Here is a 14371-nt window from a genome sequence, read left to right as displayed (position 1 = left end):
TCAAAAAAAAAAAAAAAAAAAAGTTCAATAGATAACAGTTGTTACTACTAATAATAAACAACCAGGCCAGGCAGATGAGAGGACCAGAGGTTAAGCCAGGTGAGAACTGGTTAGTAGCACCTGCAGAGGAGAATGTAATAGTCATTTGTAACCATACACAATGTCATCAAGCAGGAACTACAGCCATGTGGCTGGGACCAAGGAGGCTGCTTGAGGAGTTTCCAGTCACCTGAGGGGACTCACAATAAGTTTCTTTCTTTCTTTTTTTTCTTTTTTGGTACCAGGGATCAAACTCAGGACCTTGCACTTTCGAGGCAGGTGGTGGAACCCCCACAATAGGTTTCTTTGGGAGGTAGTAGGCTCCTGTTACTGAAGGTTTTCCAGAGCAGGTCTGTGCAATGATTCCAAAAATTGCAACAGCCAGGTGTGATGGTGCACACCTGTGATCCCAGCCTTTGGGAGGTTGAGGCAGGAGGATTTCAAGGCCAGCATGGACTACACAATGAGTTCAAGGCCAGCCTGAGCTGCATAGGGAGACCTCGTCTCAAAAAAAAAAAAATTGCAACAGATCAGAAATATCATGGAATGCCCCAAGTTCATCATACCGATGTGTTCAATTTGAAGGAGAGTCCTTTATCTGAGACTGTGAGATTCCTACCACTTCTGATACCAAACCTTCCATACTTCCATGAAAGAATGACAATAGTAGGGGGCGGTTCTTTTGTTGGCCTGTTTCTTAGTAGTGTCTTTATGTGACAAAATAACAAGTTGCCAATCTCATGGTGGTCTTTAAAACAACAGCAAACAAACAAATAAAAAACCTGTTTGCTCCATGACCTTCTAAAATCTAGGAAACATTGCTCCTCAGTGGTTTCTCTGGAATGAGTGGTTTCTCTCAGAGAGCTCTTCCAAAGTCAGACTTAGGGTTTTCAGGTGTTTTTTATAATATTTTTGGCAGTGCTGCAGATTGAATCCAGGGCCCCACATTCTACTGCTGAGCCACACCTCTGATCCTCAGGCATCTTTAAAAAGTATCACACACCTTTTTGCTGGCTGAATCCTTATTCTGAACATATTTCACCCTTTATGAATGCTTCCTTCAAGTGATCATTATGGGTGTTTATTACTGTGAGGGCTGTCAAACCTTCAAACCCACAGCCTCGCCCTTCGGGAGGCTACTTAAGCAACAAGGACTGTTTGTCCCTCATTCATCCTCCCACATTGCTTTGGTTTAGGTGTATCAATCTGCTTTCTCAACAGCCCACTCTCACCTATTAGCTGCCTTATCTCTGAGATTAGCATCTTCCCCACCCACACTCCCAGAGTCAGGCTGCTAAATTTGTTAAACCAGGGATTCTCTTTGACACATTAATTTAAACAACTTCTTTGTGACTCGTGGGCTGTTTTCTCTGTCAAGCAATGAGGGCATAGGGCTAATAAGTGATTGAAAAGATTTGCTTCCTTCTGTTTCAAAATAGTATTGACAGAGAATCATCCAGAATTTAACACAAGGTAAAACTTATCAAGAGCAGCTGAGAAATTAATAGATGGAAGAGTTTGGCTGGAAACCAGGGACCAGCTGACTTGCGGCCACTTAGCCTCCTGCTGGGCCCTGGACGCACAGCGATTAGGAGACAGGTCTGGCATTCAAGGGGGAGTTGCTTAATGGAACCAGCTGCAAGAGAAGGCAGGTCTGGGTATAAAAGGGCAAAGCAGGAGACTGCTGCTTTTGTTAAAACATTCCTACTCTTCTTTGGATCCACAGGCTTGTGTCCTTTGTTCAAGCTGAATGAAGTCAAGACCCCTACTAGCTATGTGTCCCTGATTTGTGACATCTTTCTAAGAGGTCAAAGGTCCTGTATTAAATCTCACAACTTACTCACCCTGACCCAAAACCCTAATCCTCGCAATGCTGGCATACGGAGAGCTGGGTGTTGGCCAGCGTTCTTTCACTAGGGCAAAACACCTAAGGTAATTAATATAAAACAGGCTCACCACGCTCACGGTTTTGGAGATTCCAGTCTATGATCAGCCGGCCCCACTGCTTTTGGCTTGTGAAAGAACACACATAGCAGGGCAAAAGCTGTCATCTTGTCAGCCAGGAAGCAAGAGAGAGGAAGGAGCCAGAGTCCCACAATCTTCTTTAGGGACACAGAACAGTGACCAAAGGACCTTCCACAAGACTCAGCCTCTCAAAAGCTCCACTGCTTCCCAACACTACCACCCTGGGACAAAGCCTGCAACACTAGAGCTTTAGAGGAACATTAAAACTACAGCATTCCACACTGGCCCCCATCCACATCTGTCTCACAATGCAAAACACACTTAGATCTCCAAGGGTCCTCAGATTCTTAACCATTTCACATTACCCATAAGCCCAAGTTCAAAATCTCCTCTGAGACTCCAGGCACAGTGAGCTGTGAGCTTCTGCAAAAATTAAGTAGAAAGTTTCACACTTTCAAGGTAACACGTTGGGACAGGCACAGGTAAACATTCCTATTCCAAAGGGGAAGAAGAGGAAAACAGTAAGGCAGGACTGGCCCAAAGCAGGACCAAAACCCAGCAGGAAGCACATTAAATCCCAAAGCTCTATGTCCAGTATCCAGGCTCAGTAGTGGAAAGTGGGTTCCCAGGGGCTCAGGGAGCCACACCCCTACGGTTCTGCTCACCTGTTCGCGACACCTCTTCCTTCCTGGGGACTCCCCTGCAGCTTCAGTCTCCCACAGCTCCACAGTTCATTGTCACAGGCTTGCTTCCACTGCCTGGTCTCCTAGGCTTCTCTTTGAAATCTCAGGAGGAGCGGCCACGACCCCACAGCTCTTGCATTCTTTACGCCAGCATCATGCGGATGATGCCAACGTCGCCACCAGTGTGGGCTGCACCTCATCAGGTGTGGGGAATGATTCCAAAGACACCCCAGGGCCCTCTGCTGAAGAATTTCAGCCCGAGACATGTTTTTATCCTTATATCTTTGAGCCTGTGATGGGAAAGGTGGACTTGCCTGAGATGTTCTCCAGATATCTTTCTTATTGTCCCCAGAGTACTTGGCTTCTTTTTAACAGCACTTAGCAGCTAAACTCTCCTTGACCACACCTTATACACATGCTTCTTTTCTGGCCAATACGCAAGCTTTTCATCTTTTTGCTCATCCTCTTTGCTCCTGATACTCACTTTAAAACTGATTAAAAGCAGCCAGTAGTAACTGTGCCACCGTCTTAGTGTTTTGCTATCTTGAAATTTTCTCTGCCTGATTAAATTAGTCTATCACCTTTAAACTTGGCCTCCTACAAAGCCTCAGGACACTGACACAATGTAGCCGAATTCTTTGCCATAATGTAGCTACAGTAGCTGTGTCATCCAGTTTTCAACTGAGTCCTCATTTCCATCTGCAAACCCATCAGCCTAAACTGTGTTGTCCGTGTCCATATCAGCATTCTGGTCTCTGACCTTCTACCAGGATCATCATTAAACTCCACTTATGGGCTCTCCCTAACCTTTTGCTCCACGCCTTTCCAAACACCTCCTCAGTGACCATCAAACATAACTGTACTGGACTAGGTAATGCCTAGCAGTTTAGTAAAGCACTCTTGCGGGTGTGTCTCGACGGGTGGACTGTGGAGGCCTGGCCCTGGGTGTTTGATGATCCCTGACCTGCATGCCACACACCAGCACTTGTCAGTGACCCATCAGGAACCAGGCAATACAGCAGGAGTGAGCATCGGCTTCATCCGTATTTACAGCTGCTCCCTTCACTTTCATTAACCAAGCTCCACCTCCAGACCAGCTCAGAGGAACCTGAACTCTACTGTGAACTGCACATGCAAGGGATCCAGGTTGCATGCTCCTTATGAGAAACTACTGCCTGGTGACCTGAGGTAGAGCTGAGGTGATGCTAGCACTGGAGAACAGCTCCGAGTGCAGATTAACATTAACAGAGAAATCTGACTGAACGGAGACCATAAGAGGCTAATTGCTAAGCAAGCAGGTCATGCTGCCCACCTGTTGCCCCCAATACAAACAAGCAGTTCACACCATCCACACGGCACCTCTGACACAAACAAGCAGGCTACGCTGCAATATGGCATGACCACGGCCAACTCCAAGGCAGCTCTGCATTTTGCTTCTCCATGGCACAGGACAATGGAAATGTGGGCTGATTCTGGACAAGGACAATGCCCAGGAAAAGAAGATGAGCCCAGGGGGCCAGCAGACTCAGGGAGAAAGTACAGACCTGGCCAGGAGCTTCCGAAACTATAGTGTTACCCTCCCAAAGTGACATCTTGGAGAGGGGATGGTTCAGACATAGATGCCCCTAAGAAGTATAAGTCCAGGCTGGCAAGGACAGGGTTCCTGCCCTCGACAGGGACCACCAGACCCTGTGAATGTCAACATTAAGCCCAAGAGTCCCCTTAAAACTCTGTCTGTGGCCTACATCCAGTAGACCAGACAGTGAATTCCTTTTCCCATCTACAAACACGAGCAAGGACGTACTTTGGCTTGGATGGTGACCACAGTCTGGCTCACTTCGGCAGCGCATATACTAAAATTGGAGTGGTAACCATGGTCTGGGGAGAAGGGACTGAGGGGTCTCTGGTGTGAGGAAGGCACCTTGAAAATCCATAGGTCTAAAGCTAGGTGGATAAAATCATGACTGGCTAGATCCAAGCCTGCAGATTCTGGAAAAAAACTACTCATTCAAAAACACAGTGGAGGTGGGCCAAGGATTTAGCTCAGTGGTTCAACTGCCTTCCTTGAAAGCGCAAGGAACTCAATCCCACCCCGTCCCCACTCAAAAAACAAAAAACAACTCAAAGCACAGTGGAGGGCCAGAGATTTAGCTCAGTGGTGCTGCACTTGCCTGCCAAGTGTAAGTCCTGAGTTAGATCCCCAATACCAAAAACAAACAAAAAAACCACAGAATTTTTTCTTTCAATCGTTTATTAGAATTTCTCTATTTTAAAGTATTCTTCTCTTTCCTTCATCAGTTTCTTTTTGAGGGGTGAGGTTTTTATACCTTTTCTGTCTTTTTCTCTAATTTCTTTTCTTTTTTCCTCTTTCATCGTCCTTTCTCTGCCTTTTTGTCTTTCATTTCCTGTATTTTACTTTTTCTTTTCTCTTGCTCATTTTTTTCCCTGCAGATATTCTGTAACATTATTGTCCTTTACTCCTTAATAGGGTCCCCATCTCAATTTTCTCTCCTCCTTCTCATATCTCATTAATTTTTCAAATTTTACTTTTTTAATATTCTGGTTCCACACTCACCCAGCCTCTACTAGTATAACTATAAAGTTTTACAACTCCCTAGATAACTACATAACTTTATGTTATTACTACTGGGTACTGTTCTATCATTAGTGGAGATAAAGTTCCATTTAATATATATTTACTGTAGGTCAATATTTGATTTGTCTTAGTGTTCATACTATAATTTTTTCTATGGATAAGGTTGGTACATTATTGTTCAATATTCATTTTGTCTTTGATGCTGATTTTATTACTATATCCAATGGGACACAGTCACTGCTATTAATTGGTTTTCTTGATATGCCAACATCTGGATTGCCTTGAGTTCATTAACAACACAGTGGCCCATACCTGGAGAACTTGTTATGGGGCCAAATATGCTATAAACTTCCCTCTTAAGTAAATGGAGGTGGTAGGATCCACAATGGACCCTCGAGTTACCACCAGCCTGACATATGAACAACCTGGGTTAATCAGGTTAATGGAAGATTCATCTGCCTCTTGTGATCTACAGTATCTACCCAGGTAAACATCCAGAGCTCAGCTGTATTGACTTACAACCAACTTGAGTTACAACCAGCCCTTGGGAACCAATCGAGTTTGTAAGTCAAGGGTCCAATATATTTAGCTATGGCCAGAGGGCACTGGTGAAAAATAGCCTTTTTTTTTTTGGTTTTTTGATACAAGGTCTCACTATGTACTTGAGACTGACCTGGAACTCACTATGTAGTTCAGGCTGGTCTCGAACTCACAGCGACCCTCCTGAGTGCTGGGATTATAGGCATGTGCCACCACGCCCAGCGTGGTAGACATTAATTAAAAAAGTTCTCCAGACCTTGCCACTATAATCAGTCTGCAAGCCTGATTATAAAATGAATAAACAAACAAGCAAACAAAAAAGAGAGACATGCGCCAGGGACTTAGCTCAATGGTTCCACTGCCTGCCTCACAAGTGCAAGGTCCTGAGTTTGATCCCCGGTACCGAAAAAAAAAAAAATAGAGACATGAGAAGACAAAGCAACACAATCAAAAACACCCAATTCCCTCAAAGCTTATCCATGGGGCATCAAGGGGAAGGAAACAAACAAACAAACAAAAAACCACAGCCAAATTATTTGAAAGGATAACAGAGAAGACAACAGCAGATCAATGAGGTGGTTGGCCAGAAGATAGAAGTAAACAGATAATGAGCAAATAAAATGATCAGTGAGTCCACAGAAGACATTAAGAGAAGGCTAGCAGAATCAAACAAAAAGTGCAAAACATGAATGACCTGCATAGAAAAGAATTAGAGACCATAAAAAGGTTCCAAATAGAAATTCAGGAGGTTAAAAATTCTGTCAAAAGTATGGGAAGCATGGGCTGGGGATTTAACTCAGTGGTTCCGCCACCTGCTTTGCAAGCACAAGGACCCGAGTTCGATCCCCGGTACCAAAAAATAAGTATGGGAAGCAGAAATGACCAACATGAGGACAGAGTGTCAGAACTAGAAGACGGAGATGTTGTCAATGAGCAATTAATGAGAGAGACCTTAAAAACAACATGAAAAATGAACCCAATAGATTCTGGATGACACACAAAAAAAGACTAACATTAATTGGAATTAGTGAAAAATCAGAAGACAGCACAAGTGGCACACACACAAACTCTGCTCACTGCAATAATAGCAAATCTCCAAATTAAAAAAACTAGAATTTAACACACAGATAAGTGAGGCATATATAATGCCAAGTAGTCACAATCAGAAAAGAAGCTGTCCATCACACATCATGGTCAAAACCCAACACAAGAACAGAATGTTAAAAGTGGTTAGAGAAAAGCAACAAATCATTTACAAATGCAAGCCCATTTCAATTACAACAGACTTTTCAACTCAAATCCAAAGGCTGGGAGAGTTTTGGAGTGAAATGTTTCAAGCCCTAAAAGAAAACGATTTCTGATCCAGAATGATATATCCTACAAAACTACTTGTCTTTCTTTTCTTTTCTTTTAAGCAGTGGCAAAATTTATTTGAGTAAGTAAAACTGAAGAGCAAGACAGAAACTGGCTTTTCAGAGTGAGCTTGTGCCAAGTAAAAGAGGAAAAAGCAAGAAAAAAGTACACACTGGAGGAAGCAGGGTGGGCTATCATGAGGAAAGCCACGACAGCAAAGCTCTTCTAGGCGCCCGTGTCCTTTTATACGGTCCTAATATCAAGGAAACTCATGAGAATTTCTACATATGAGTCCTGAGAGGTGATGCTGGGATTCTGCACCTCAGGCTGACATCAGATCTAGGCCATCGTTTCGAAAACCTGTTCAAGTTCTTGTGCGAAGTCCACATGTAGGACTTTGGGAACTGTCCTGTGCATGTGTTCCAGGATCTTGTAATTCACAGGTCATGCCTACTTCCCCAGCCAGCTTTACCATGCCCTGATCTCCTATTTCATTTCCCCCTGAGACACACAAATCCCCATAATTCTTCATGGTGTGCTGAGGAAGGTCTCTGTCTTCTATACACCCTACCTTCTAGGGATTATGTGCTCTTGAATTACTTTGTGGCTTACTGGCTAGGTTGAAGAAAGAAAAACCTGTCAGAAAAAGATGAGAAAAGAGTTAATGACCACTGAGCTTTACTATTAGCCCAAATATGAGGAGCAGGTCAGATTTCCACACTTCCTGTAGTGGCACTGGAATCTTGCTTTTTGTAGAGAAATCTCAAATCTTCCAGAGGCTCATACGAGCAGCTCTCTCCTTTGGGCGATCTTGTTCCTCAGACAGTTCAGATGGGACTGTTATTATTCTAGGAAGATGAAACCAATTATCTGTCTCTGCCAATGTACTGCAGTGAGTGTGGCAAGGATTACTGAAAAGAGGCCTTTCCGTTTTGGCTTTAATTTGTCAGCAGCTGTCCCCTCATTTTTAAAAGCCTTTGGTCTCTAGGACAGACAGCAGATGGTCCTCTTGGGCCAGGTGCTGGCAGGACTCTGTCCCCATACATTTGGATAGCATGCTGTACTTGGCCCAGATTAATGAGACACTGCAAGAGCCTCATGGTGTTGGGGTCTCCTATCATATCAGAGAATAGAGATGGCATACCGTACAACATCTCAAATGAACTCAAGCTTACGCCAGTTTCGGCACATTATGAAACCTTGTGAGCACTACTGGCAGCAATTGGAGCAGGACTCAGACATCTCTAGGCAAAGTTTTGCCAGAGCTCACTTTAGGGTCTGGTTGGCTTGCTCTACCTTTCCAGAAGATTGAGACTACCAGAAGAAATGAAGGTAATACTTTATTCCTAAAGACTTTGTCACTCCTTGAGTTATTTGGGAGGAAAAAGAAGGTCCATTGTCACTCTGGGGGGGCTGGGGTCATTCAAATCTGGGGATTATTTAAGAAGCATCTTGACTACCTCTATAGCCTTTTCTGAACAGGTAGGAAGGGCTTCAGTCCATACTGTAAAGGTGTTAATTAGGACCAACATCTGTTTAAATCATCCACATGGTAGCATATGGGTAGCCTAATTGCCACCTCCCCAGGATATGTCCTTTTCCTCTATGTAGGTTCTAATAAAGGAGGCAATTTGTGCTTGCCTGGGTTGTTGTAGGAACAGAATGAGCAAGCTTTGCAGATCTATTGGGTGGTTACCGCTACTCCTAATCCTGTGAAAACTTGAGGGACCACTTCCAATGTAACACTGCTTTCCATATGGAAGAAATCAAAGTGTTTTTATAGCCTTCCACTGTGTCCCTTGAGGAAGGACCAATTTGTTTTTTAATGTATGTATGAATGAAAGACTTAACACAACTCTTTATCTCCCAGGTAAGAGAAGCTAGCATACCAGACATCATTCTTAGTTCATGACTAATATTACAGTACCAGTGTGGTTCTGTTGAAGGATGAATAACATTTCCAGGGTGGTTTCTTTCCCTTTTTAAAGCACACTGTTCATTTGCATAGTTCCTAGCCTCTTGTACATCTCTAGCTGAAAAAGGGACTAATACCATAGTATTCCCTTCCACGTCTGGGATTTTTTTAGGGGCAGGATAAGTTGAGAATTAGAGTAGTAAGAGGCAGCACTTCGTGTTCAACTTGCAGAGCTTAAAACTGTCTACTTGTACCAAGTGGGACGTAAGGCTGCCTGAGGAGCACAGTGAGGGAGCTGAGGAATGCTGGGTTTCCCTGCGTAACTAGGCTCTAATGGAGTTCCTGAGTCACTTGGTGAGGACAGACGTGATTTATTGGCCTGGGGACTATAAAGAGGTCAAAGAGATCTCTGGTCCCATCAGAATGTTTCTCCCCCTCAGATGCCACTCTACGAGAGTTCTTGTGCATCCCCCCCCCCTTTTTAATTGAGTTTATTGGTATATTTTAGGTATTTTAGGTATACAGTACAGTTACATTCATTATTGGGATCTTGTACCTCTACATGACAGGTCTTGGTTCTCATTTTTTCCCCTTGTGGGCATTCCCTTTGACAGTCATAAAAGCCTGAACATTCGGTATTTCATTCCACATTGTATATTTTAAGCAGAAATGCTACAGCTGAATAGTTTCATAGTTTAAGTACCATCTCACACCCATCTCTCACCATCTCCCAGTTCATGCTGAACTCAAGCCCATATTACAATAGTAAATAAGCTGTCCCTGTTTTAAATTGTCAGGAACAAATCTTTCCTGCTCATCAAGAATATATACGGCCTAGTGGCAAAGTTAGCCCAATAGAACAAATTATCAAAAAGATCATACACCATGACCAAGTAGGATTCATTCCAGTGATGGAAAGATTATTCAACATATACAAATCAATAAATGTAATACATCAGAAACAGAAGCAAAGAAAAACCACATGATCATCTCAATAGATAGAGAAAAAGCCTTTGATGAAATCCAATATCTTTCATTATTAAAAACAATCAAGAAAATAGATGGATATTATCTCAATATGACAAAAGTCATCATGACAAACCCATGCCAGCATCATATTAAATGGGAAAAAACTGAAAGCTTTCCCACTGATGTCAGGAGCAAGACAAGGATGTCCACTATCACCACATTTGCTCAACAGTTAACACTTTGCAAGCAGCATATTGTTAAAAATGTTAGCAAGCGCAATTAAGGCATATCACTGCAAGCTCAAGGCCAGCCTGAACTGACAAACAAATAAGTTTTCTGCATTGCTACCCCCCAGGCTGTTATAAAGACCAAATGATATCAGTAACTGTATCATGTAAGTATAAGAAAAGGCTATTTTCTTATTTATTTATTTATTAGGATTCTGGTGTTAACTGAACTCCTTAATTAAAGAAACTGTTTACATTCATTAATCTCTACTTCTTGAGAAAGAAGAAGATACCCATATTTTTACAAAGATTGCTATATGGTCAAATTTTAAATATTTTGCTTAATTTCTTCTTGAGTTTTTGCCCAGAACATTCCATTCCTGTTTCCTAACTGACTGTTTTCATGGGTCATCAACTTGGTAAATAATGTACAATTATGAGATTTTGCATCAAAAGGAGTTGCTTTGACCTCCGCAAAAATTAGTGAGCTCAAGGCTACCTCTCACATTGTTTTATTCCTTCTGCTGAAAACAGCGCTGGCTGCCAGGACCTTGGAGTGGGAGGAAAATGATTATAAAGAGCAGCAGGAGAGAGGCTTTGGGGTGATGGAACTCTTTCTTCTGCACCCTCACTGTGACTCCCTGAAGATCAGCTTTATCTAACTTCGGAGCTAGGTTGGCCAGCTTTTTATCACTGTGAGTTGCCTGTGAAAAACAAATCAAAGGAGGAAGGGTTTGGTATGGCTCATGGTTTCAGAGTTTTTAGTCCGTGGTCAGCTAGTTCCATTGCTTTTAGGTCAGTGGTGGGGCAGGAATATCATAGTGGAAGAACATGGCAGAGAAAGTTACTCATCTCTTGGTGGCCAGGAAGCAGAGTGAGAAGGAAACACCCAGGGGAAAGAACTGGGGACTAAATATATTCCCCATTGTCACATCTCCATGGTTCAGTCACTCTAACAAGATCCCCATCTCTTGTTTCTACCACCTCCCAATAAAGCCATCAAATTATTATCTTGTCAATGAATTAATCCACTGATGAAGTTAGAGTCCTCATAAGCCAGTAATTTCCCAAATGCCTTCCTCTACACACACAGGCTTTTAGGAGGGTATTTTAGGTTTAAATCATAACAGGGACCTCTTTTATCTCTTCCTAAGGGTAAAGCTGTACCAACCAGCAAGGGTCCTTTTTTTCAGCAATAAAGAAAAATAAAACTGTGGCTATTGCATGAATCTATAGGCACAAGCTTTTACTGAGAAGGAGGAGAAAATGGGAAGGGGCTTCAGCTTGAGAACAGGCAAATGAGAGCACAACTCTGACAAAGGAGATCAGACTGATCTATTAAAAAAGGGAAAAGGCCAGCTTTTATAGGGTTGCTGAGTGGCTAGAGTTGGGAATGATCACTATCTCAGTTGGGGTTTCTGCAGCTCTAGGGTCTGGAGAAGTTTTTGACTTGAGGGGCCAATCTGTTTCCCAGGATATATAGTTTTTGTTTGGGGCTGTCTCAACTTTGCAGAGGCTCTGTTGGAATTTGAAGTGACTGCAAGTTTACAGCAATAACTGGAGACATTTAGATGCTCGTTTCAGAGGATTCTGAGTGGAAGGAACACTGTAAACACTGGCAGCTGAATGTCACTGCAAATCTCTTAATTTTGGTGTTCTCAGTCTTGGATAGGGAGGAGACAGGTTACATCAATTTAGGGCTGACAAACTTTGCACTACCAGTTTTTAGACAAACACTTTTAACCTTAAATGATTAACATGTCTATATGTAGGTCTGAGCTGGGGTCCCACTTAAAGTTTTAAGGTGACAAAAAAAAGACAGATTAAAAAAATAAAGGCAGAGATACCACGCTTTAGACCCAAGTGAAGAGTCACAATTTTTAACCTAAGTAGGTTTTTTGTTTTGTTTTGTTTTGTTTTTTTTGGCACAGGGGATCGAACTCAGGTCTTTGTGCTTGTGAGGCAGGCAGCAGAACCACTGAGCTAAATCCCTGGCCCCCAAAGTAGTTTTTAATGTCATCTGTCTGCCTCAGAAGGAACTCAAATAATGTTTTATATGGGCACGGGTCTAGCAGTTCATCCTGTCTCTCTGATAATCTCCAAAAGTGTGTTTTCTGATCTACTTTATTCTTGGAGGCGCTGAGAGCATCCTGGCTTTAAAGAGGGACCTGGTTATTATGGTCTATAAGACTTGAGAGTGTGACAGGGTAGGGAGAAGACATGCTACCTTGCCACCAGTGACAGGTCTTCAGTTATGGCCCAGCAGTGCACCTGCCCTTTGGCCCCTTGGTGGTTTCTAATTATCTCAAAACCATCTCTGTTAGCCAATAATTTCTCCGACAAAACTCTCAACATAGGTTAAACTGGCCTTTACTTTCCAGATTACCTCAACCTGTTTTTCCTCAGAACACTTAACTTCCAAAGCAGAACATTGGTCTCAGCAACTAACTTCAGATACGCCCAGGGGAGAGTTATTTTTGACATTAGTCCATGCCCCTCTTTCTTGCAGCTTCTAGAAACACAATTCAAGACAAATCTGTAACTTGTGATTTCCTAAGAGCTGCCTTAAAAAAGCAAATATAAGCTTTGTTTGTGCTTTTTTTTTTGTATGATATGGTGCTGGGATTGAACCCAGGGCTTCCTCACATGCAAGATAAACACTCTACCACTGAACTTCACCACCAGCCCTGGTGAAAAGAATTTTCATACCATATTTCATTTAACCCAATACATCAAAATATTATCATCTCAACATGTAATTTATGAGAGCTATTAATGCTATTTTGCACACTCTTTTTGAAGTCTTTGAAATCTAGCATACTTTATACTTAAAAGGCACCTCACTTTGGACTGCCACATACACACAGTTACAGCTGGGGTGGAAGACAGAACATGAGTCTCTTTTGAAATCCAATGTAAAGAGCTTCTGGCTCTTATCATGGGCCCTTCATTCAGCCACAGGCCAACACATCCCTGCACTGTGCTAGAGGTTGGAAATACAAACAAGATGCTGTTTGTCCTGGAGCTCAGTCTACCCAGTGGAGAGACGCACAGAGAACAATAATATAGTGAAAAAACCATGGCACCGATGCAAACTATGTCATGGGCACCTGAAGGAGGAGTCAAGCACCATCAACGCAGTTTTAGAGGGGCCTGAGCTGCCTGGGGTGGGGAGCAACATTAGCTCTGTGCCAGGGTTGGGAAAGGCATTCTGCGGTGCAGCTTGACCAAAGGTGCTTAAATGTGAAATGGGGGGTCTAGGACTAGAGTCTCTCCCAAATGTGGGTCCAGGCAGAGAGGGTATGGAGAGGTAGGCAAGGTCACACAGAGAAGGGTTTGGCTTCTGAGAAAAAAACATCTCAAAAACTCGGTACAATTTCAGGTGAAACGCAGAACCTTGGACTTAAGCTCTGGCTGTGCGCGGGGTGGTTGAGACTGGAAGCGACGACTGAACAGGGCAGGGCCCTATCCCCTGTTTACGACCTTACCCCAGCGCCTGCCATGAGCTCTGGCCAGATTCCTTCACTGCCAGCCTCCACAGCAGCCTCGCCAGGGCGGAGAGAAGGTGCCAGCCACAGCCTAATGCATTCCAAGTGCTTCGGGGTTCCAGCAGGTCTTTACCGCTCTGGGTGCTTCCTCCTAGAAAAAAGGGGGCTCCCCGCACTCGCAAAGGAATCTAAGGGAAAACCTGGAGAAATGAAAGGGCGCCTCTCCTGGCCGCTGGGCGCCAAGCGACGTGGTCAGCGGCGGGCCAGGCCTGGGACTCTGCAGAGTTGAGGGGTTCACTCCCGGCCTGGGGCGTCTCCTACCCTCGCGGGGTGACCGAATGTGTTACCACTAGGCTCGTGGCTGGTGGAAGCGCCCCCAAGGAGAAGGGGTCACTGCACAGAACCAGCGCGGTGAAACCAGCCCAGGCGCGAGCCCCCGACCCCACCAGCGCCCCCACCAGCGTGTCTGGGAGAAGAGGGTGGAGCGACCTCGCTCCTACAGCCAATAAGAGAGGCGGGTTCCTGGTCCGATCCCCGGAGCGGCTCACCATTGGTCGCCTCCCGGGTCTCGGCCCACCGAACCTCGGCGACCCAAG

General features: G+C 43.9%; 1 long non-coding RNA gene across 5 annotated transcripts in view; it reads right to left on the bottom strand.

The window, feature by feature from the left end:
* The window catches only part of LOC104852603, a 29476-nt gene extending 15185 nt beyond the window's left edge, over nt 1-14291 (bottom strand). For all 5 annotated transcript variants that reach the window (XR_777537.2, XR_777535.1, XR_777534.1 and 2 more), the window contains exon 1: nt 13776-14291. This is a non-coding gene — a long non-coding RNA (uncharacterized LOC104852603). The remainder of the gene's footprint in view (nt 1-13775) is intronic.
* Nucleotides 14292-14371: the final 80 nt, after the last annotated feature.

This window comes from Fukomys damarensis, unplaced genomic scaffold, assembly GCF_012274545.1.
Source record: "Fukomys damarensis isolate Sample0158 unplaced genomic scaffold, DMR_v1.0_HiC HiC_scaffold_23, whole genome shotgun sequence".
NCBI classification, from domain to species: Eukaryota; Metazoa; Chordata; class Mammalia; order Rodentia; family Bathyergidae; genus Fukomys; species Fukomys damarensis.
This window is presented reverse-complemented; position numbering and strand designations above follow the sequence as displayed.